Consider the following 23577-nt stretch of genomic DNA (forward strand, 5'->3'; position numbering starts at 1 on the left):
TTAGAGCTGCAGTAAGAGGATGAGCTTAAATGGAAGCTCTGTCTCCATGTGCTGTGAGTTAGAGCTGCAGTAAGAGGATGAGTTTAACTGGAAGCTCTGTCTCCATGTGCTGTGAGTTAGAGCTGCAGTAAGAGGATGAGTTTACCTGGAATCTGTGTCTCCATGTGCTATGAGTTAGAGCTGCAGTTAGACTGTGAGTTTAACTGGAAGCTCTGTCTCCATGTGTTGTGAGTTAGAGAGATGCAGTAAGAGGATGAGTTTAACTGGAAGCTCTGTCTCCATGTGCTGTGAGTTAGAGCTGCAGTAAGGGGATGAGTTTAACTGGAAGCTCTGTCTCCATGTGCTGTGAGTTAGAGCTACAGTAAGAGGATGAGTTTAACTGGAAGCTCTGTCTACATATTTTGTTCACAGGGACCAGGTAGAAAGAGCAGGGTCACCTGTACCCAGCTGCCTGTCTATGAAGAGTGACCATTCAATGAATCATCCTGTGAAGTTCAGCGGAGAGATCACAGGTGATCTCAGGTAATTAAACAGGTTCATTTTGACACTACTGTTTAATTATACTTCAATGTCACTGGCACTTTTTATGTGTATATGTAAATATGATGTCATATTCAGATGTGCTGTGAGTTAGAGCTGCATTAAGAGGATGAGTTTACATTACATTACAGGCATTTAGCAGACGCTCTTATCCAGAGCGACATGCACAACTTTTACGCAGCAATTTCGGTTAAGTACCTTGCTGAAGGGTACAACGGCGGTGTCCTACCCGGGAATCGAACCTGCGACCTTTCGGTTACAAGCCCAGTTCCTTACCCACCGTGCTACACTCCGTCCTACTGTCCGTCCTAGTTTACCTGGAAGCTCTGTCTCCATGTGCTGTGAGTTAGAGCTGCAGTTAGACTGTGAGTTTAACTGGAAGCTCTGTCTCCATGTGCTGTGAATTAGAGCTGCAGTTAGACTGTGAGTTTAACTGGAAGCTCTGTCTCCATGTGTTGTGAGTTAGAGAGCTGCAGTAAGAGGATGAGTTTAACTGGAAGCTCTGTCTCCATGTGCTGTGAGTTAGAGCTGCAGTAAGAGGATGAGTTTAACTGGAAGCTCTGTCTCCATGTGCTGTGAGTTAGAGCTGCAGTAAGAGAATGAGTTTAACTGGAAGCTCTGTCTCCATGTGCTGTGAGTTAGAGCTACAGTAAGAGGATGAGTTTAACTGGAAGCTCTGTCTACATATTTTGTTCACAGGGCCCAGGTAGAAAGAGCAGGGTCACCTGTACCCAGCTGCCTGTCTATGAAGAGTGACCATTCAATGAATCATCCTGTGAAGTTCAGCGGAGAGATCACAGGTGATCTCAGGTAATTAAACAGGTTCATTTTGACACTACTGTTTAATTATACTTCAATGTCACTGGCACTTTTTATGTGTATATGTAAATATGATGTCATATTCAGATGTGCTGTGAGTTAGAGCTGCATTAAAAGGATGAGTTTACATTACATTACAGGCATTTAGCAGACGCTTATCCAGAGCGACATGCACAACTTTTACACAGTAATTTCGGTTAAGTACGTTGCTGAAGGGTACAACGGCGGTGTCCTACCCGGGAATCGAACCTGCGACCTTTCGGTTACAAGCCCAATTCCTTACCCACCGTGCTACACTCCATCCTACTGTCCGTCCTAGTTTAACTGGAAGCTCTGTCACCATGTGCTGTGAGTTAGAGCTGCAGCAAGAAGATGAGTTTAACTGGAAGCTCTGTCTCCATGTGCTGCGAGTTAGAGCTGCAGTAAGAGGATGAGCTTAAATGGAAGCTCTGTCTCCATGTGCTGTGAGTTAGAGCTGCAGTAAGAGGATGAGTTTAACTGGAAGCTCTGTCTCCATGTGCTGTGAGTTAGAGCTGCAGTAAGAGGATGAGTTTACCTGGAATCTGTGTCTCCATGTGCTATGAGTTAGAGCTGCAGTAAAATGATGAGTTTAACTGGAAGCTCTGTCTCCATGTGCTGTGAGTTAGAGAGATGCAGTAAGAGGATGAGTTTAACTGGAAGCTCTGTCTCCATGTGCTGTGAGTTAGAGCTACAGTAAGAGGATGAGTTTAACTGGAAGCTCTGTCTCCATGTGCTGTGAGTTAGAGCTGCAGTAAGAAGATGAATTTAACTGTAAACTTTGTCTCATGATTTGTTCACAGGATCCACTGCTCACAGGTGTCCAACCATATTGTAGAGAGGAGTTCAGAGAAACTGTTCTCAAAACAGGTATTATTTATATTTTTTATATTTTAATATTTGCTTGTGTGATTGTACTTGTACTTGTACACTGCATTTCCTTTGAATATGATCGCTTGACAAAAAATGAATTAGTAGCCTTTAATTGATAAGATTGAATATGTAATCAGGTTTTTTAATTTTGTAGAGTGCTACCTGGCCCTCCTGGGCTCACAGAAAGATGCAAATTCTTTTTTAGGTCCCAAACACAATGGCAGAGTAAGACTCCAAACAGAGTGTTTGAAGCATGCAGTTTATAGTCCGAATTTTCCAAATGTATTGCACTGAGAAACTGATTTATTCTATCGGAACTCTTGATTTATCACAAGTAGTGTCTCTACAAAATCACACTAAAATATCCAGTGTTAATTCAACTCTCACCTCTTAACAGATAATGTTTCATCCCACTCTGCAATGTGGGACCAAATGTTATCTGTTAAGAGTTGAATTAACACTGGACATTAACTGGACATTTTATTGTGCATTAATCAGGGATTAAAGGTGCACTTCAAACTTGAGACTTTGGACCTTCTGCATGTATTCTGTTTAAAAGTATCTGTCCCCATTCTGGCTTTCCTATAAGAGAAAACATGAGACATATTGCAAGAATCTCATTGTTTCAGTGGCTCTGATACAGCACACCACTTCATGTGTTTATTTCACACTGTGATACAGCACACCTCTTCATGTGTTTATTTTACACTGATACAGCACACCTCTTCATGTGTTTATTTCACACTAATACAGCTGACCAGCAGCCCTGTGAAGCAGAAGGATCTCACTGACTCACTGGAGAGAGATGAGCAGCACAGTAAGAGTTTTCACTCATTGCTACTGTGTGTCCATTTGAATGCTGAAATGAGCTTAGCAATCGAATATAACAGAGTACAATGTTTTGATTTATAGCATCTACACTTTCATAATAGTGTTTTACATCAACAGTCTTGCATATAGAAAACATCACACACTACATGTACACAACGGTGTTTAAATTAAAATATTGCATCCAGCAGTGATTATGGGGCAAGCAAATGCACATGAGATTAAATGTCCCTGAAAGAGATTCAGATCTGGTCTGAGTTTTTATCCAGGATTAATGAGCACTGAGCATAAAAATTATAAGATGATTAAATTACTACATGACCCATGAAGACCATATTTACCACATCATACTATGAAAAATTAAGAAATTGAATGTGATAAAGGAATTGAATCCTTTTTCATTGTTTGATATGTTTTCATTTTGTGTGTAGAACACACTGTGAGAAGTGTGTAACACCTTAAGAGGTGTGTGTACCATTGTGAAAATGGACTGCATATGTATTTTTTATTGTCTGTTCTGTTATTTTAAACATTGCTTCTCATATTTCCTCTCCTCAGATAAATCCATAGAAAGAGCCCAGCAGGCACTGAAAACTGCTCTGAAGAAGAAGTTTGAACACATATTTGAAGGTTTAGCAAAGCAGGGCAACCCAACCCTCCTCAATGAGATCTATACAGAGCTCTACATCACAGAGGGGGGAAGTGGGGGGATCAATGATGAACATGAGATCAGACAGATTGAGACAGCATCCAAGAGACACACCACACAGGAGACTGCAATCCTCTGCAATGACATCTTTAAGCCTTTACCTGGACAAGAGAAACCCATCAGAACTGTGCTTACAAAGGGCATCGCTGGCATTGGGAAAACCGTCTCTGTGCAGAAGTTCATTCTGGACTGGGCAGAAGGAAAAGCCAATCAGGACATTGATTTCATCTTCACTCTTCCTTTCCGAGATCTGAATCTGAAAAAGGAGAGAGAATTCAGTCTGATGCAACTTCTGCAGCACTACTTTCCACAACTGAAAGAGATCAAAAGTATTGAAGATGATGTCAAAATTGTGTTCATCTTTGATGGTCTGGATGAGTGTCGACTTCCTCTAGATTTCCAAAGCAATAAGATCTGCTGTGATATAACAGAGTCATCATCAGTGGATGTGCTGCTGACCAACCTCATTAAGGGGAATCTGCTTCCCTCTGCTCTCCTCTGGATCACCTCCCGACCAGCAGCAGCCAATCAGATCCCTCCTGAGTGCGTCCACCAGGTGACAGAGGTACGAGGATTCAATGACCCACAGAAGAAGAAGTACTTCAGGAAGAGAATCAGAGATCGGAACAAGGCCAGCAAAATTATCTCACACATAAAGTCATCCAGGAGTCTCTACATCATGTGTCACATACCAGTCTTCTGCTGGATTTCTGCTACTGTTCTGGAGACAATGTTGGATAAAGTGAGTGGAGACCTGCCCAAAACTCTGACTGAAATGTACACACACTTCCTGCTCATTCAGACTAATGTGAAGAATGAGAAGTATCATGGCACCAATGAGACAACTCCAAAGAAAATGTCAGCATCAAATACAGAAATCATCCTGAAACTGGGGCAGCTGGCTTTACTACAGCTGGAAAGGGGCAATCTGATATTCTATGAAGAGGACCTGAGAGAGATGGGCATTGATGTCAGTGAAGCTTCAGTGTACTCTGGGGTGTGCACAGAGATCTTTAAAGAGGAGTGTGGGTTGGGTGAGGAGAAGGTCTACTGCTTTGTGCATCTGAGCATTCAGGAGTATCTGGCTGCCTTGTTTGTGTTTCATTCATGTGTGAATGAGAACAGAAATGTACTCAGAGCAGAAGAATCAAAACCTCGCAGTGACAGAGTGCAGCTGTCTGAGTTACACAGGACTGCAGTGGATCAGGCCTTAGCGAGTAAGAATGGACACCTGGACCTTTTCCTCAGATTCCTTCTAGGCCTCTCTCTGGACTCCATTCATACTCTATTAGGAGGAATACTGACACAGACAGGAAGCAGATCACCTGTACCAGATCCACAGACACAGACAGGAAGCAGATCAGAGAGCATTGAGAAAACAGTATTGTACATAAAGAAGAGGATCAAAAAAGAATCTTCAGCAGAGAGGACCATAAATCTGTTCCACTGTCTCAATGAACTGAATGACAACTCTCTAGTGGAGGAAATCAAGAATTTCCAGAGATCAGGAAAACTCTCTAATGAAAAGCTGGAACCACACCAATGTTCAGCCCTGGCCTTTGTGTTACTGATGTCAGAAGCGATCCAAGATGAGTTTGACTTGAAGACCTACAACACATCAAAAGCAGGACATCAGAGACTGGTACCAGTAGTCAGGAACTGCAGGAAGGCCATGTGAGTATTATGTAATTATTAAAGTAGATAATGTTTTTATAAACACTTCATAGTTAAAGTGAAAATAGAATACAATAAAATTGTCAGGCAAGTGAGAATTATGATTTTTGAGTCAAGCTATTTTAACAGATTGTGCCCTCATTTAATGAATACAGAAGTACCATCAAATGTAAAAAATGTATCCAACATGTAAAATGTATTTTATTAGATTTAATTTACATATTATCATTAAAGATACCAGTTATTAAATACATCATGAATTCCTTGTTAGGCAAACCAATGTGATGGATCAATAATGGTCCAAACATACAACTCGCAGATTTAAATGAAGAGAGGGTATAGTATGTTACAGTATTAAGATGAACATATTCCCCATCAAATAAAAAAATACAAGCTACACTTCCTTTACACAAAATTAGACAGACATGGAAAATAAATAATATAATTGTGAAAAAAATGAATGAAAGGTACCGCAGAACCACAGCTTGTCTGTCCCACTGTGACCCAGGATGGTAAAATAAGCAGCTAAAGAATCAAGACCAGAGATCCAAGACTGTGATCAAAAAAGACCAAGGCACAGCTGAGAAGCAAGGCAAATGGCACAAGATCAAAGGCTCATTTTTGCTTTACAGGCCAACACTTTATTTCTATTTTATTTTATTTGTATAGCGCTTTTGACAAAGGAGCTTTGTCACAAAGCAGCTTTACAGAGAACCGGCCCCCAAAGAGTAAGCCTAGGGCAACAGTGGCAAGGAAAAACTCCCTGACTGATAACAGGAAGAAACCTTGAGCAGAACCGGACTCACAGGGGGAACCCATCTGCCGTGGGCAGGCACTGGTTTGTTGTGGAAAATCAACAGTGGCAGGAGGCGGGGGTGCCCAGCTGGTCTAGCTGGTCTAGGGCTGGAGCTCCGGGCCAGGGGGGGTGCTCAGCAAACTTGGACTAGAGCTCCGGGCAGGTGCCCAGAGCTGAGGAAGACGAGAAGAAAAACATTCTTAGGGGGTTCAAATGGTAGATTAGCAAGCAGAGCAGAAGAAACAGAGGTGCCCACATGCGATAAGGAAAACCCCGGCAGAATGAGGCTATGGCAGCATAGCTAAGGGAAACAGAGGCAGGGGCCAACGCAGCCATGAGGGCAGGCTTGAGACAGTCATCACCAGACCATGACCAGTTCAGCTTAACACAGCACTACCAATGATGATCCAGTGACAGCACTAACCGCTCAGTCTACCAGAGACTCTATAGCTATGCCCGCCACCCACTCCTGCCCCTCAAATATAAGAGACTAAAAATATATGTTTTGAGCCTAGCTTTAAATAAGGTGATAGTGTCTGCGCCCCGAACATGGGCAGGCAACTTGTTCCACAGGAGGGGAGCACGATAGGAGAAGGCTCTACCACCTATGGTACTTTTAGATATTCTAGGAATAACAAGGAGGCCTGCACCCTGCGAACAGAGCATTCGTGAGGGAATATAAGGAAGAAGTAAATCATTTAAGTACAAAGGGGCAAGCCCATGTAAGGCTTTAATGGTAAGAAGTAGTATCTTATAGTCTATTCGGAATTTAACTGGCAACCAGTGAAGCGATGCTAACACTGGGCTGATGTGCTCGAATCTCCTTGTTCTAGTGAGAATACGAGCTGCTGCATTTTGAATTAGCTGGAGCCCTTTCAGAGAGGAATTTGCACATCCAGACAAAAGAGCATTGCAGTAATCTAATCTTGAAGTAACAAAAGCATGAACTAGCTTTTCTGCATCATGTAAGGACAGTATTTTCTGAATTTTTGAGATGTTTCTCAAGTGATAAAAAGCAACCCTGAACCAAGAGAGTGCCTGTCCAAGGAGGCCTACAAGATTTTCAAGTCTATCCAGAAGGATGAGGTGATCAACTGTGTCAAATACTGCACTTAAGTCTAAAAGCACAGGTACAGAGATGCAGCCATGGTCGGAAGCGAGGAGTAGGTCATTGAGTACTTTGACCAGGGCTGTTTCAGTGCTGTGAGAGGGTCTAAAACCAGATTGAAAAACTTCCAATATATGATTGGAGTGCAAAAATGAACCAAGTTGTTTTGAAATGGCCCTTTCTAGTATTTTAGAAAGAAAGGGAGGTTCGAGATAAGCTTTGTAGTTAGACAGGTCATTCACATCCAAGTTTGGCTTCTTAAGAAGGGGTTTGATGGCTGCAAGTTTAAGAGTCTGTGGTATGTGTCCAGATGCTAAAGACACATTGACAATATGTAACATTGGTGTTCCAATCACTGGTAATAGCTCCTTGAAAAGCTTCTTAGGGATAGGGTCTAGAAGACAAGTAGAAGATTTTGAGGAATTAACTATGGCATTAAACTCCATGAGATCTATTGGAGCAAAAGAGTTCAGATAGGCCGCCCGTCTTTCTGAAGATTCTTCTGAAGATTCTGCATCCATGCGTTGAGCGGATGGAATGGGCAGACCCTATATGAGGGGTGGTAGGAGAACTTTGAATCTTGCCCCTGATTTTTATAATTTTGTCATCAAAGAAATTCATGAAGTCATTGCTACTAAATGATATTGAGGCACATGGATCAACTTGATTCTTGGTCAGCCTGGCAACAGTGTTAAACAGGTGCCTAGGATTGTTTATATTTTCATCTATTAAAGTAGAAAAGTATGAGGAACATGCTGTGGAGAGGGCATGTTTATAAGTTAGTAGATTGTCTTTCCAGTCCTGGAGGAATACCTGCAATTTAGTAGAACGCCATTTGCGCTCAAGTTGGCGTGAAGCTTGTTTGAGAGCACGAGTATGGTCATTGTACCAGGGTGCTAATTTCTTATAGCGGACTTTCCTCTTTTCAAGAGGTGCGATAGTATCCAGGGTTCTGGAAAGTACGTAATTTATGTTGTCTGTCAGCTGATCAGTTGAGCTAATGCTTGCATTTTTGTGTGTGTTTGGGTGGGAGCCAAGAAAATCCCCACAGTGCACAAATGAGCCTGGGGACTCATTAATAAAAGCATGTGCAGTCCTGGAGGAAAGCTTACAGCTAAGGTAGAATGAAGGATCTGGTGACACATGACAGATTTGTGAAAGTTGGAAAGTAATTCAATAATGGTCTGATAGCACAGGGTTTTTAGGCATAACTGCTATATTTGCTATTTCTGTATCATAAGTTAAGGCCAGATCAAGAGTATGGTTATGAGAATGTGTGGACTGATGTATATGTTGATCGAAGCCAATAGATTCAGTGATAGACAAGAGTGCTGATCTGAGAGGATCACCTTCACTATCCATGTGAATATTGAGGTCCCCTGCAATTACTACTTTATCTGAATTAACAACCAGGCTGGAAAGGAAATCAGCAAACTCAAGTAAAAAGCCACTGTATGGCCCTGGTGGCCTGTATACAATTGCAAGGATAAAACGGACTGCTTTTTTGTCTGGATGTGCAAAACTGAGAACAAGCACTTCAAAAAAGTTACATTTGAAGCCAGATTTCAAAGTAGCAAAAAGATTAGAATGATATACAGCAGCAACACCACCGCCACGACCCGTCAGACGGGGAACGTGAGTATAGCTGTAGCCAGGAGGGGTGGATTCATTTAAAGCAATATACAGTTTTAAGCCAAGTTTCAGTTACACATAAGATTTCAACTTGGTGATCAGTAATTAATTCATTTACAAGAGTTGCCTTAGGGGCTAGTAATCTGATATTAATTAATCCAATTTTTAACTGAGTTTGGTCAGCCGCATTATTAGTAGAATAACAAGGTCTGATTTTTTGCAGATTAGCCATACAAACATCCCTATGGTCTTTATTGAACTAACATTTGTCCTTAACTTTGACTTGGACAAGTCAACACAAGTGTTACACTTATTCTTATCTAATTCAGTTTGGTAAAGTAGTTTGAACTGTGTTTGTGTAGAAAAAAGAATCCCTCCTTTTAAATGTCAGTCAGTTAAGGACGAATGTTGATTGAATCAAATCCATGTTTTTCAAAAGGGGGAAAGAATCCCTCTTTTATTCCTAGTCCATGCATAGATAATTTGTGAGTGGGAGATGACCAGAGAGAGCCTGCTCAGTCTGTACCCCTCTTACATTGTTCATGAAGATGAGATATTTTTTCAACATTATGATTAATGTAATGCTGGGTTTGGTTTGGGAGAGGCAAGTGTGGTTGTGAATGAAATGTTTGTGTTACTGTATTGTGAGATTAGTTCAGGCAGTAAATGCACCATGTTACAAGGCCAGTAGTGCCACCCTGGTCTCTGCTTTATTCTGGTGTAGATTGACCCAGAATCCAATAGTGCCTGTAGACAGAGTGAAAATGGGAAGGTAGAGGAATTGTAGGATATAAGGGGTGTCAGGATGAGGTCCTCTCAGGGGACTGTTAAAGTGCCTGTTTTTGAGGTAATTCTGTGGCTTATCTCAGGCTAAAGTCTGGCCAGTACAAGGATTCTGAAGTTTCCTAAACCCTGGAAAAAGCTAAATGGTGTCTCCTTGGACAGCACCATCAAATGTATCACTATTCCAACAAAATGAACTCAAGGGCATCATTAACAGTTCCTACATAGCTTTGGTTTCACTACCTGGTTATATGTAACACCAGCAGAACAGATGCATTGCACTACATGGTTATATATAACCTCAGCAAAACAGACAGACTGCACTACAGTACCTGGTTATATGTGAACAGATCACTCTTTTTCATTCCTGTTTCTAAAGTGAATCTGGCTTTTGCTATGTATTGGCTTGCAATGCTGTGGGATGTTTCTCACAGTTACCAGCAAAAGTAAAGAAGCAGAGCCTAACTCACTATCCACCCTGAAAGATGTGTGTTATTTCTTGCATCTTTAATTTGGTTGTATCTGTGGCAAATGTCAGAAGAAAGGGGGCCATTTGGGTAAGAATTTCATCTGTAGAACTGTCAGAGTTCTGTCCAACAGGACGTCTGATTCTCAGGCCCAAAGTGCTGCAGTTGGAGATTGTAGCAAAGTCATTTTCCTCAGAGCATCAGTAACTTTAAATCCTCAATATAACTCTTCATCACTTTATGTGATTACTGTTACATTGCACATATCAGATTTTCAAGTATATTGCACTATTTAATCATATTATAATATATAAACTCTTCTTTGCAGACTGAACAGCTGTGGCCTCACAGAGAAGTCCTGTAAAATTGTGGCCTCAGCTCTCCAGTCATCAAACTCACCCCTGAGAGATCTGGACCTCAGCTACAATAACCTGGGAGATTCAGGAGTGATGCTGCTTCGTGCTGGACTGATGAGTCCAAACTGTAAACTACAGACACTGGGGTGAGTAGTGCTGTGTACTGTGTGACCTTAACTAAATAGAACACAAGGAGACTCCTCACTGCGATATAGAGCACAGGGTTATTATATGCACCTTTAGCTGCTCCAAACAAAACTGGCACCAACCCACGGTACTGTCCATAGCCCAGCTCCTAAACACCATCTAAAAGCACCCTCCCCTTGGCCTGGAAGCTAGGCCTCTTATAGAGCCCATGTTTAGGTAATGGACCACAGCTGATGTGATTGCAGTGAACCACAGCTGCAGCTATACCCATCTGTAGGGCCGATGCTGCCCCCTGGTGGACTGCACCCCAATTCCCTTCCTGGCATCACATGTTAAACAGGCAAAAGCTTTGAGGATATGCTTCGAGGCACTCAGAACAACACCAATTAATGCATTACTAATGAGATGGGAGAAATACCACTGAGGCATAGATGGATTAAACTTGCTTTGCATAACTGGATTAAATTTAAATGATCTAGTGTAGATCACCCTACTATGCATCCTATTGAGGACTCATGGGAAGTGGACGTGCAAGGGCAGAAAGAGGAGAAAAGCTCTTATTAATTGTGCAAGTATGCAATGGGGAAAGCTACAATTGAAGTGGAAAAGACATGGCTTCTTCAATCTGCTGGTCTGACATCTCCCCATGGTTTCTTCTGGATCCTGTAATAGACCTAGCTGTATTAGGAAAGAACAGAACTGACACAGAGGGCCTCTTACAGTAAGTTGAGCTGACGCACAGCTGCAGCAAGTGTGGGGTGGATATCTGCAGATCCTCAATATCACTCTTCATCACTCAACACGATTACTGTTACATTGCATATATCAGATTTTACAGAATATTGCGCTATTTAAACATACAATAATATATCAACTCTCTTTTGCAGACTATACAGCTGTGACCTCACAGAGATTTCCTGTAAAATTGTGGCCTCTGCTCTCCAGTCATCAAACTCACCCCTGAGAGATCTGGACCTCAGCTACAATAGCCTGGGAGATTCAGGAGTGAAGCTGCTCTGTGCAGCACTGATGAGTCCAAACTGTAAACTACAGACACTGGGGTGAGTAGTGCTGTGTACTGTGTGACCTTAATTAAATAGAATTAGTGATTATGGATCTGTGCAGTGAAATATAGGGTTTCCAGCAGAGGTTTAGCCTGCTGTATTAGGGTGGGCTGGTAGAAATAATAGGTGGGCAACTTGGGCGCAGTTTCGTCACTAGGATCGGTGTCACCCAGTGCGCTCGACGGGGGGACGGGGGGATGGGGTGCTGTTGGATGCTGCCCGGGGGGCGGGGGGGGGGGGCTTGGGGTGCTGGCGGGCGTGGGCACGTGTTATGCATTAAATTCATATAGCACTTCTCGTCACATTAAAGACCATCTTGCAGGTTAAATTTTTGACGAAATGTATACTTAACCTTGTCTGTAAATGACCATTTGAAAAGTTAAAAAAGTTGATGCAGGCTTGAATAATTTTTACAAGACATAAGGGCACAAATTCAGAGGAACCACAACAGCCACAGACACTCAGACAGCATCTGAAGTCTTTCCTCAAAACTTTTATCGTTCATACCAGGAACCAGTTTGGTTTCCCTTCTTTCAACCTTTTCCAGATCCTCTATATCTTTCTTGTAGTACAGTCCCCAGAACTGCACACAGTTCACTAAGTGTGGTCTGACAAAGGTATTGTATAAAATAAGTATAACTTCCTTGGATTTACAGGGCTCCAGACTAACTTTTTACATTGGATGCACGGGTGCGCCTAACTTTTTCATTTAGGTGCAGCAGCACATAATTTAGTTAGACCCAAATTTTTCACCGCGCCTTTTGGCACCGTAATAATACATTTTAAGTGTTACCTTTTTTGTCAGTTCCCATACACATGCGTAATTTCTTAACACGTTATGTAAATGATTGTAAACAGGAAAGGTGCAGATAAATGTTTTTTTATTTATTAAAATCACAGCACAAACAAGAAATGGCAATAACCTCAATTGTTTAAAAAATAAACTTAAAAACTGCTGATGTTTAAAGTGCTTGACAAACTCAAATAAATAAATCAAACTCAAATAACTCAAATAAAAGTGTGCGCTGCTCCCGGAGGAGTACAGGGCGCGGTTTCACACACACACACTAGTGATGCGCGGATCGGCTCTGACGTCATCCGAATCCGCATGTACGCAATCATCCACCCGCCACCCACCCGAACAAATTATTTTCTCCGATTTAGAGACCCGCACCCGATCACACATTACCGCTATTTCTCATTATTTCACTGCTGTTGCATATGACATACCCAGCACTTGACTCGTCATTCACTAAATCGCTCCCACACAGAACTTTTCTGCCCTTCCTTTTTTTAATTCTTCTTTTTTAATTTTCTCTCGGATCTTTTTTGCCTCCATTGCTGCTTAAGACAAATGGACGCCGCAATTGGCGCAACGAGAGTCTAGTCTGCTAATTCGCGCCTGACGAGAAATGAAGCTTAAAATATGTTCACATTTTAGAGAATGTAATTAATATCTTCCTCATTAATGATGTATTATTTCACCCACCCGCAACCCATCCGCTATTAATCAGAATGTTAATTTTTATGACTCGGCCCGCCCGATCCGCTGATTAACCGTGGTGCCCGCGGATATAACTGCGATCCACACATCACTAATACACACATGCCTTATTTTTTTCCCCACCCGCATTCAGCGAAGAAGAATATCAGGGTCAGAGCCAATCAGAGGCAGAGTAGGGGCGGGTCTTCACAGAATGCGGGTGGGGGAAAAAAATAACGCCACACACACACAGACAGACCTGCTAAATGTCAGGTGCACCGGTGCGACCAATGTAAATGTTTAGTGGCACTTGACAGATTTTTGGTCGCATGTGCACCCAAAATGGTCGCACTCCGGAGCCTTGATTTATACTCACTACTATCCCAGCATCCTGTTGGCTTTTTTACTGTAACAGCACAGTTCCTAGAACCTGAAAGGATTTGATCAACTATTACTCCCAAAATTGAGCACATTCCAATGTTGTTCCTCCCATAAAGTAATCTAGCCTTGTGTTATTATTTCCCACGTGTAGAACTTTACATTTAGCTTTATTGAGTTTCATTTGCCAGGTTTCTGCCCATTTCTGGATTCACTTCTGTCATATATTGCAGTCTTCATCCATCCCCATTATTCACTACCTGCTATGAACTCTAATGAAATCCATACTTATACCCCACTCTTTTTCATACGCTGACCTTGTGATGAAGATAAGTTGTACTCCTTCACTTTACACACCTGTGTGTGCTACAGGGTTGTGGCGTTTCTGAAGATATTGAGCATAAAATGAGATATTATCAGGGCTGCGTTTACCCATCTTGAGGCCCTGGGCTACGCAGCTCAGAGGCCCCCCCGCCGCGGCGACGCACGCACGCAAAGATACGCAACACAAGACAACCCCATAATAAGCCAGTGCAAAGAGGCCATGGGAAAATACACACCAACGCCATACAAAAGAACGCCAATTATAGTCATACTGCAAACACACAATGGCAGGATAATCAAAATTCGAGCAGTTTTATCAGACGGCAAATACTTTGTTCCACAATATACACAAGAAAGCTGTCTCTAATCGGATCATTTTGTTAGCCAGATAGCGCGCCTCATCACGCGTGAGAGCATTCTGAGAATCATCATCTGATATGTTTATTAGCAAATTCAATATATTTTTATAGTTTACACAGAGAGCTTTGGTGGCCTGGGCGTGAGCGGCCCATCTCGTGTCCGACAGTCCCTTTAAAGTCTCTATGCGTTTGTTAACATTGGGCTCAAGTCCATCCATCATAACCTTCCATCGGCAGGGTGATCCCGAGAAAAGATTGAAGAGTGAACAGATCTGAAAAATGTGGTTGTTTCAGAGCAGCAGTCTACACTGTTCACTCCGACTAAATTGAGTGAGTGGGCTGCACAAGTTATCCACTCAGCCAAAGGATTTACTTCTAGAATACGGGCCCTCAGTCCTTTGTGCACACCTGACGTGTTGGATGCATTATCAAAACATTGTCCCCTACAATTATTTATATCAATATTCATGTCATTTAGCACGTCTGTAACGGACTGAAAAAGAGACTCACCGGTATGACTGTATATGGGCAGGAATTTTAAAAAACGCTCGAAGACTTGACCTTCCTGAGAGACATATCTTATCATGAATGTTAGCTGATCAATATGGGTTAAATCTGGGGTTGAATCAACAACAAGAGAGAAGTACTTCACTTTCTGCACCATTAGAATAATTTCAGCTTGAATTCGCTGTCCCATAATTGCAATGAATTCATCACATACAGTGATGGATAAATAGGAAGTAGACCCACTCCCCTGGTTTCCATATTTCTTTAAATGTTCGGCAAGAAAGGGGTCGAACTTGCTGAGTAGCTCAAGTATTCCCAAATAGTTGCCTTTGTTAGGAGAACCGAGAACTTCATCGCCTCCTCGGAATGCGAGACCTCGTTCTGACAAGAACTGTATAACGGGGACAATTCGTTTTAGGACCTCGCGCCAATACTTCCCCTCCTCTTCACAGCGCTCCTTAAGTTCGTTGTCAATTCCGTGCACCTGTGTGCGAGCGAACCAGATGAGCATTGCATTTCGATGAGACTGGCTTGACTCATGCTCTTCAGTCCGACAAGAAGCATGTTTCCAATCAGAAAACCCGGATTGAGAAAAGGCAGATGGTGTCCTGCCGAAAAGCCGACAAAAAAAGCGATATACATTACCGGTTGTTGGAGAATAACCTAACCACTCACGGGTAACACTTTCCCCATTACGCAGATTACGCGAAAACAAGGTCTTACTCAATTGTCTGTTCTGATTTTTATACGATCGTTCTGATGCTGTGAATGCTATGTCTTTATTTTGACATGACAAGGATGCTTTTATTCCTTTGCTCACCCAATAGCTACGCAAGTTTTCGGTAACGGGTCCCCAACGAGCTCCATCAGTGGATGTGGCTCCACATGTTGCATCTTTCCTCCCGACCGTGGCGCCTGCACCTGCTAGCGGAGTAGTTTCGTCAGCAGCACTGACAGTGCCGATGTTATCAGTGTCTCCGGAGCCGGGTTCCAGAGAAGGCGTACTCGATGCTAACAGGGTTGATGTCGTGGCTATGCCATCTCTGCCTGGTGACGGCGGGATAGTTTCCGGAGAAGGCGGCCGGGTTGACTGAGTTGGTGTGGCGGGACTTGGGTTAGCATCTGCATCATTGTCAGTGTCAGGGCATGTGTCAAGGAAGGGATCGTTGTTGATGTCGTACTATTGGTCGATGTGGTATGTGTGTTCATCTTAGGGGAGAGTGTCAATCTGATCAACATGCAAGCTGCTGTTTAGGTGCAATGTTACATCACTTAGTTTTGTCACTTTTCTGTGTTTCCAATTCAAAGCCAAAGTCTGGATTTCAGAACATTTAAATTCTACAGCAGTTGGCTTTACTTATCTTGCTAGGCAGAGAGTAGAGGTTGCACAGGGTCATTATATAGCAGAAACACAAGGAGACCCCTCACTGCTAAATAGACCACTGGGTCATTATATAGCAGAAACACAAGGAGACTCCTCACTGCTAAATAGACCACTGGGTCATTATATAGCAGGAACACAATGAGACTCCTCACTGCTATACAGAGCACAGGCTCATTATATAGCAGGAACACAAGGAGACTCCTCATTGCTATATAAAGCACAAGGTCATTATATGCACCTTTAGCTTCTCCAAACAAAACTGGCACCAACCCACCGTACTGTCCATAGCCCAGCTCCCAAACACCATCTAAAAGCACCCTCCCCTTGGCCTGGAAGCTAGGCCTCTTATAGAGCCCATGGTTAGGTAATGGGCCACAGCTGCAGCTATACCTCTCTGTAGGGCCGATGCTGCCCCCTGGTGGACAGCACCCCAATTCCTTTCCTGGCATCACATGTTAAACAGGCAAGAGCTTTGAGGATATGCTGTGGGGCACTCAGAACAACACCAATTAATGCATTACTAATGAGATGGGAGAAATACCACTGAGGCATAGATGGATAAAACTTGCTTTGCATAACTGGATTAAGTTCAAATTATCTAGTGTAGATCACCCTGCTAAGAATCCTGTTGAGATCTCATGGGAAGTGGACATGCAAGGGATTAATTGTTAATTAATTGTGCTGCAACATGATGAACAGACAAACCAACTAATAAATAACTCTCCAGTGCTTCCTCAGGCAGTATGTGATAAGGGCATCCAATTGATCTGGCGTAATTTGAATTATGGAGTGAAACATTCAGGCGAAGAGCCACTTCCTCCAAATGGCTGAACACTACAGGGTCAATCTCTGTGATGCAGCTGGAACCTGGAACAAACTGTCAAGGCATCCACACAAAAGAGCACATAATGATGACTAGCATTTTCAGCTAGGCCAGCCAGGCTCAAGCCTCTGGCTATCTCTTGCCTGTATAGGAAACAACAGTTTTCCTATTTGGCTCAATTCTGAAAATATAACTAGAACTAGATTAATCATTTTTAATAGAAACCATTCACACCTACATCCTAATTATGATTTAATACCATAATGGAATTTCTGGGACGTGCCATTCAGAAACTGACATGGCGAGCTAACCTAAGTTTTAATACCTTTAAAGGTTCACACAAAGTAAGGTAACTCAATACAGTTTGATGTTTTAGGATACAAACACTGTTTCTAATCTATCTATTGATTACATTTAAATGTTTTTCATAGCCTATTGCCAACCGGTGAAAACTTATCACGATACTGTACATTTGTAGTGTAGTCAGGTTATCCACTAGGTGGAGCCCTAGGCTTTTCGAAACAGGATATACCAGCCAATGTAAGACATCAGTGAGGTAGTGAGGTAGCTTGTTCAGGAGATTGAGTGCAGCCGTGCTGTATGTATGCCACAGTTCTTTAAGGCTCCAAAGTAAAGTTTATCATAAAACTCTTCTATGTGGGTCACTGTTCTTTTCCCTTCTGCAGTATATCCCAGCATTATCCTGCAGTCCAGGTAGAAGCTGATTCCCTCTATCGATACTAGTATGGTCATTGCTCTGTGAGTACCTGAAATGGACATGTCTTACGATTACATAGCAGGTGGATCTGATGCTCTCTATCAAAAATAGCAATCTGTCGTCACGAACAAGATTGTTTATTCGCACCTCAAAAAAATACTTATGGTAACAAATGTTACTTATACTATCACCAAAACAACTTTTATTTTGGCAAATATCTCCCAAAATGTTTATCAAAATCCCTCACCTTTCGTTGGAGAGAAAGCAAGGGTCATTCTGAGTGTTTATCCTGAAATACGTCACTCAAGCTGCACTACCTAACCAAAAAAATAAAATCTGTGTTACGTTTTGCTCTGCTCTGCCCTACTAACGTAAATGTGGTAAAAAGCAACCGGTGTTGAAGCAAGGCATGTACAGTGAATCTACGTACTCTGGTATCGATCAACCAATGGGAATATTGTGACACTATGACATATTTTAATTGACAGCCCCCTCATTAACATATGGATGAACAAATACAGAAATAAATACAGAAATATATATACATACAGACATAAATTAATCAAAAAATAAATAAGGAAATAAATATGTACAGAAATAAATGAATCAAGCAATAAATAAATATGGAAATGAACATCCACAGAAATGAATGAATCAAGAAATAAATCATGGAAATAAATGCAAATACCCATTTGTCAGATTTTGTCTATTAATTTATTTTTGTGTACATTAATTTATTTTTACATTTTCTTGCTTTTGTATTTATTTATTTATGTATTTATACATTAATTCATTTATTGCGTCATTTATTTATTGATTATTTTTTAATTTTTGGTCCTCCATATTACCTGTAGTACCAGTCAATGGCAATAATCAGTTGTGGTGTTTCTCTGCAGCCAGTAGATGGCGGTGCAGTGTATTTCATTTGCCGCCTTGGTTACATTATTAGATGAAGATTGAATGTTTTTAAAATATAAAGATGTTTGTAGACTGAAGGTGAGGTTAAGTACACCATAGTGATCATAATAGTGCTGTTTCTTGTGTTTGCAAATGAAATATGTTTGCAATCATGTTGTGTCCCATGTGATATCATCGCAACATGGAACAGTTTTGTTAATGAAATCCTTGCAGGAAGCCCCCAACCTTGAGTTGAATTGGCTCCTTATTTTGAGTTATTTTTTGTTAATTGAACCAAGTGATAACCTTTTATTTTGTGGATTAGTCAGAATACTTTATGAACGTAATTAATATAAACTCTTCCTGTTTTTGTGTGTACTGTGTACATTCCAGGAATGCACGAACTGTACAAATAGGAAATTCCACATTTATCTGCTGCCAAGGTGCACAGTGTGACAATCAGCAGTGAATTTCAATTGTGTGTGTGTTTGTGTGTGGTTGTATGTGTGTGTGTCTGTGTGTGTGCATGTGTGTTGTGTGCGGTTGTGTGTGTGTGTGTGTATACGTGTGCATATTTTTGTGTGTGTGTATATGTATGTGTGTTATGTATGTGTTATACTTATGCGTGTGTGTGCGTGTTTATGTGTTGTGTGTGTGTGTGTGTGTGTGTGTGCATGTGTGTTGTGTGTGTGTGTGTACGTGTGCATGTGTGTGTGTATGTGTGTGTGTGTGTGGTCTCTCCACAGGCTGGGTTGGTGTAATCTCACAGAGGGCTGCTGTGATGTTCTGGCCTCAGTCCTGCGCTCTCCTCACTCAGAGCTGAGAGATCTGGAGCTCAGAGACAATGAGTTGCAGGATTCAGGAGTGAGAGCGCTCTCTGCTGGACTGGAGGACCCACACTGTAAACTGCAGAGACTGGGGTGAGTACAAACACAAACCCCTTCAATCAAAAAGGGTTTCAATGTGACAATACAGCACTAATGTTAATAATGACTAAATATAGCACTAATATTACTAATGTTTTTAATGTTAAAATAGACAAGAGTTATTTTTCTTCACAGAAATAAAGCAACATTTTCCTGTTCTTCCTCTTGGGAGAAACACATTTTAAATTTGACATCAGTTGGAAAAAACATTTTTGAGAAGCGTCAAATCGTTTCTATTCATACATTCTTCAAAATTATGAAAATTAATTGAATCTGTTCAAATTTATTTTAACTGGTCATTTTCTTAAATATATAGTCATGATTAATTCCAGAGCCCTGTTATTTTATATTGAGCTGAGGAAAGGGTTTGACACACACAGCCCTGTTAGTTTATATTAATGTGTGTAAGGTGTGTAACACACTGCTATGTGTTTGATACACACAGCCCTGTTAGTTTATATTAATGTGTGTAAGGTGTGTAACACACCGCTATGTGTTTGACACACACAGCCCTGTTTGTTTATATTAATGTGTGTACGGTGTGTAACGCACTGCTATGTGTTTGACACACACAGCCCTGTTAGTTTATATTAATGTACTGTAAGGTGTGTAACACACTGCTATGTGTTTGACACGCACAGCCCTGTTAGTTTTTATTAATGTGTGTAAGGTGTGTAACACACTGCTATGTGTTTGACACACACAGCCCTGTTAGTTTATATTAATGTGTGTAAGGTGTGTAACACACTGCTGTGTGTTTGACACACACAGCCCTGTTTGTTTATATTAATGTGTGTACGGTGTGTAACACACTGCTATGTGTTTGACACATACAGCCCTGTTAGTTTATATTAATGCATGTAAGGTGTGTGTGTCCTCTCTGCAGGCTGTCAGGCTGTAGAGTCACACAGAGAGGCTGTGATTCTCTGGCTTCAGCTCTGTGTTCAAACCCCTCACACCTGAGAGAGCTGGACCTGAGATACAATCACCCAGGAGACTCAGGAGTGAGAGCGCTGTCTGCTGCTAAACTGGACACACTCACACTGCTGTAAGTACAGAGAGTTTCCACACTGCTCCTCACACACACACACACACACACAAAAGGAGTTGGGGGGGGGGGCATGGAGGGCACTGTACAAACCAGCGTTACTCAAGAGAGTTGGGGATCTCCTGTGGAGGGTGCTGCCTGGGATCACTGCAGTAAATAAGATGTGGTTGTTGTAGTTAGGGGTTTGATCAGGGACACAGTGATGGTGGAGTTTCAGTATTACAAAGCAATGGAGAACCTGAGTGTGTTTCAGAGTGTGTGTGTTATAAGGGTGTTTTATGTTCAGTGGAGGGAGGGGAGCTGTTTTTGCACATGGAGCAGTGTGAGTGAATGGGATAAGTTTCCTTTCTGACAGATTTGTGTTTTTTTCATATGATCGTGGTTTTGTGTTTTATTGTGCCTTTGTTTTTATATATGTGATGTCATTGGTGTGTTAAGAGTGGAAATAAAGGATGGTTAAAATTCAGAATTCTGTTCTGCTGTTCTTACAGTGTGGACCATGGAGGAGAGAACAGGACCAAACCAGGGCCCAGGAAATGTGAGTCTGTATCGACAGAACACTTTGCATAGTTACACACTCTGTGTGTGTGTGTGTGTGTGTGTGTGTGAGAAAGAGAGACTTCTCTCTTACACACATAAACACACAAACAGAAACACACACGTACACAAACACACACACAGAGGTACTATGACAGTCCTTTCTCTCTCACACACATAATAAGGTGAATATTAATAATGATAATTAATCTCATTAATGTCTCTGGTGTGCAGACGGCTGTCAGCTCACACTGGATCCAAACACAGCGAACAAAGAGCTGTCTCTGTCTGAGGGGAACAGGAGGGTGACACACACAGCGGAGAGAGAGGAGCAGCCATATCCTGATCATCCAGAGAGATTTGAGTACAAGCGCCAGGTTGTGTGCAGAGAGAGTGTGTGTGAGCGCTGTTACTGGGAGGCTGAGTGCAGTGTGTCTGAGGGGAGAGGGGTTGATATAGCAGTGACATATAAAGGAATCAGCAGGAAAGGAGAGGGTTCTGACTGTGTGTTTGGAGGGAATAAAAACTCCTGGAGTCTGAGGTGCTTTAAACTCGGTGACTCTGATAAACTCACATACTATGTCTGGCACAATAATAACCCAACATACATACCTGCCCCCCCCTCCCCCTACCGCAGAGCAGGAGTGTGTGATGATGATGATGATGATGGTAGAGGAGTGTGTGTGTACAGGGTAGGAGTGTGTGTGGACCGTCCGGCCGGCACTCTGTCCTTCTACAGCGTCTCTGACTCTGACTCACTGACCCTCCTGCACAGATTCCACACACACTTCACTCAACACACACCCCTCTGTGCTGGATTTGGATTGTGGAAATCTTCAGTGTCCCTCTGCCAACTGGAGTAGACACACACACACACACACAAACATGCACGTGCACACACACGCATACACACACACACACACGTGCGCATACACACTCGCACACATGCACGCACACACAAATACATACACTCATGTACACACACACACACCACATTCATATACCCACTCACACACACACACCGCACACACTCATATACACATACACACACACTCAGATACACATAGACACATACACCCACATACACACATCCACACACACACACACACACACACATCCTCTCACACACACCCTTGCTTTCTCACACTCATGCACACGCACTCACAAATATACACACTGATGTACACTCATGCACACGCACTCACACACCTACGCACGCACGCACACACTCGTGCACACACACTCACACTCTTACACACACATACACACCCTCTCACATCCAATCACTCTCACACCCAATCACACACATGCACACATACACCTACACACATGAACACACACAATCTCTCGCACACACGAACAAACACATTCACCAGTGCACTCTCACGCGCACACACACATGCATACGTATGTACACACGCTCATAACCGTATGCACACACACTCTCTCTCTCTCATACTCAGTCACTCACACACACACACACACACCCTCTCTCTCACACTCACATCCACACACAGTCACAAAAACGCACGCACACACACACAAACTCATGCACTCACACACACACACACACACATGCATAAACACACACACATTCACAAAGGCACTCTCACGCACACACACATACACATACATACACTCATTCTCTTGCACGCACACACACTCAAATAAACAATCACAAACACATTCACACAAACGCATGCACACACACTTTCTCTTACCCACACGCACCTGTGTGTGTACACACACATACTCATGCACTCAATCATACTCTCACACATGCACACACACATACATGCGTGCACATGCACACGCACACATTCTCTTACCCATACACACACACACAATCCGGGCACACACATACTCATGCAGTCACACACGTACACACACATGTTCACATCCACAGTCACTCCCACAAACGTACACATGTATGCACACACATTCACGCAAACAAACACACTCTCACCCAATCACACACACACACACACACACACATCGACACACTTGCAGCCTTCCTTGACCAATGCCTTACCAGTGCAATTTCAGCTGTGCCCAATATTATATATATATATATATATATATGTAACCTCACTACAGCCTAACCCCTGTACATAAGAGTATTATCTTTTAGCATTTCAGGTTAAGCACTTGCTGTCTGAATGTGATATTTTTTTACATTTTAATACATTTATATTGCAAATGTTCAAGGTGTGTTTATGTACTTTTGATTATTAAAACATTAATATAACATTGAGAGTAATAATGCCAAAAGATGGCAGGGTAAAATGTTTTTGAAGTAATAATTCTATCTCCTGTATCTGCATCTTTTTTAAAAGAATCCAGTGGCAAACTCCTCTACTTAAATGTGCATTTTACTAG

At 42.1% G+C, this 23577-nt stretch overlaps 1 pseudogene; it reads left to right on the forward strand.

Annotated features, from left to right (window-relative positions):
* LOC118218885 overlaps nucleotides 1-22061 on the forward strand; it is a 141076-nt pseudogene extending 119015 nt beyond the window's left edge.
* Nucleotides 22062-23577: the final 1516 nt, after the last annotated feature.

Source organism: Anguilla anguilla, chromosome 19, assembly GCF_013347855.1.
Source record: "Anguilla anguilla isolate fAngAng1 chromosome 19, fAngAng1.pri, whole genome shotgun sequence".
Taxonomy (NCBI): Eukaryota; Metazoa; Chordata; class Actinopteri; order Anguilliformes; family Anguillidae; genus Anguilla; species Anguilla anguilla.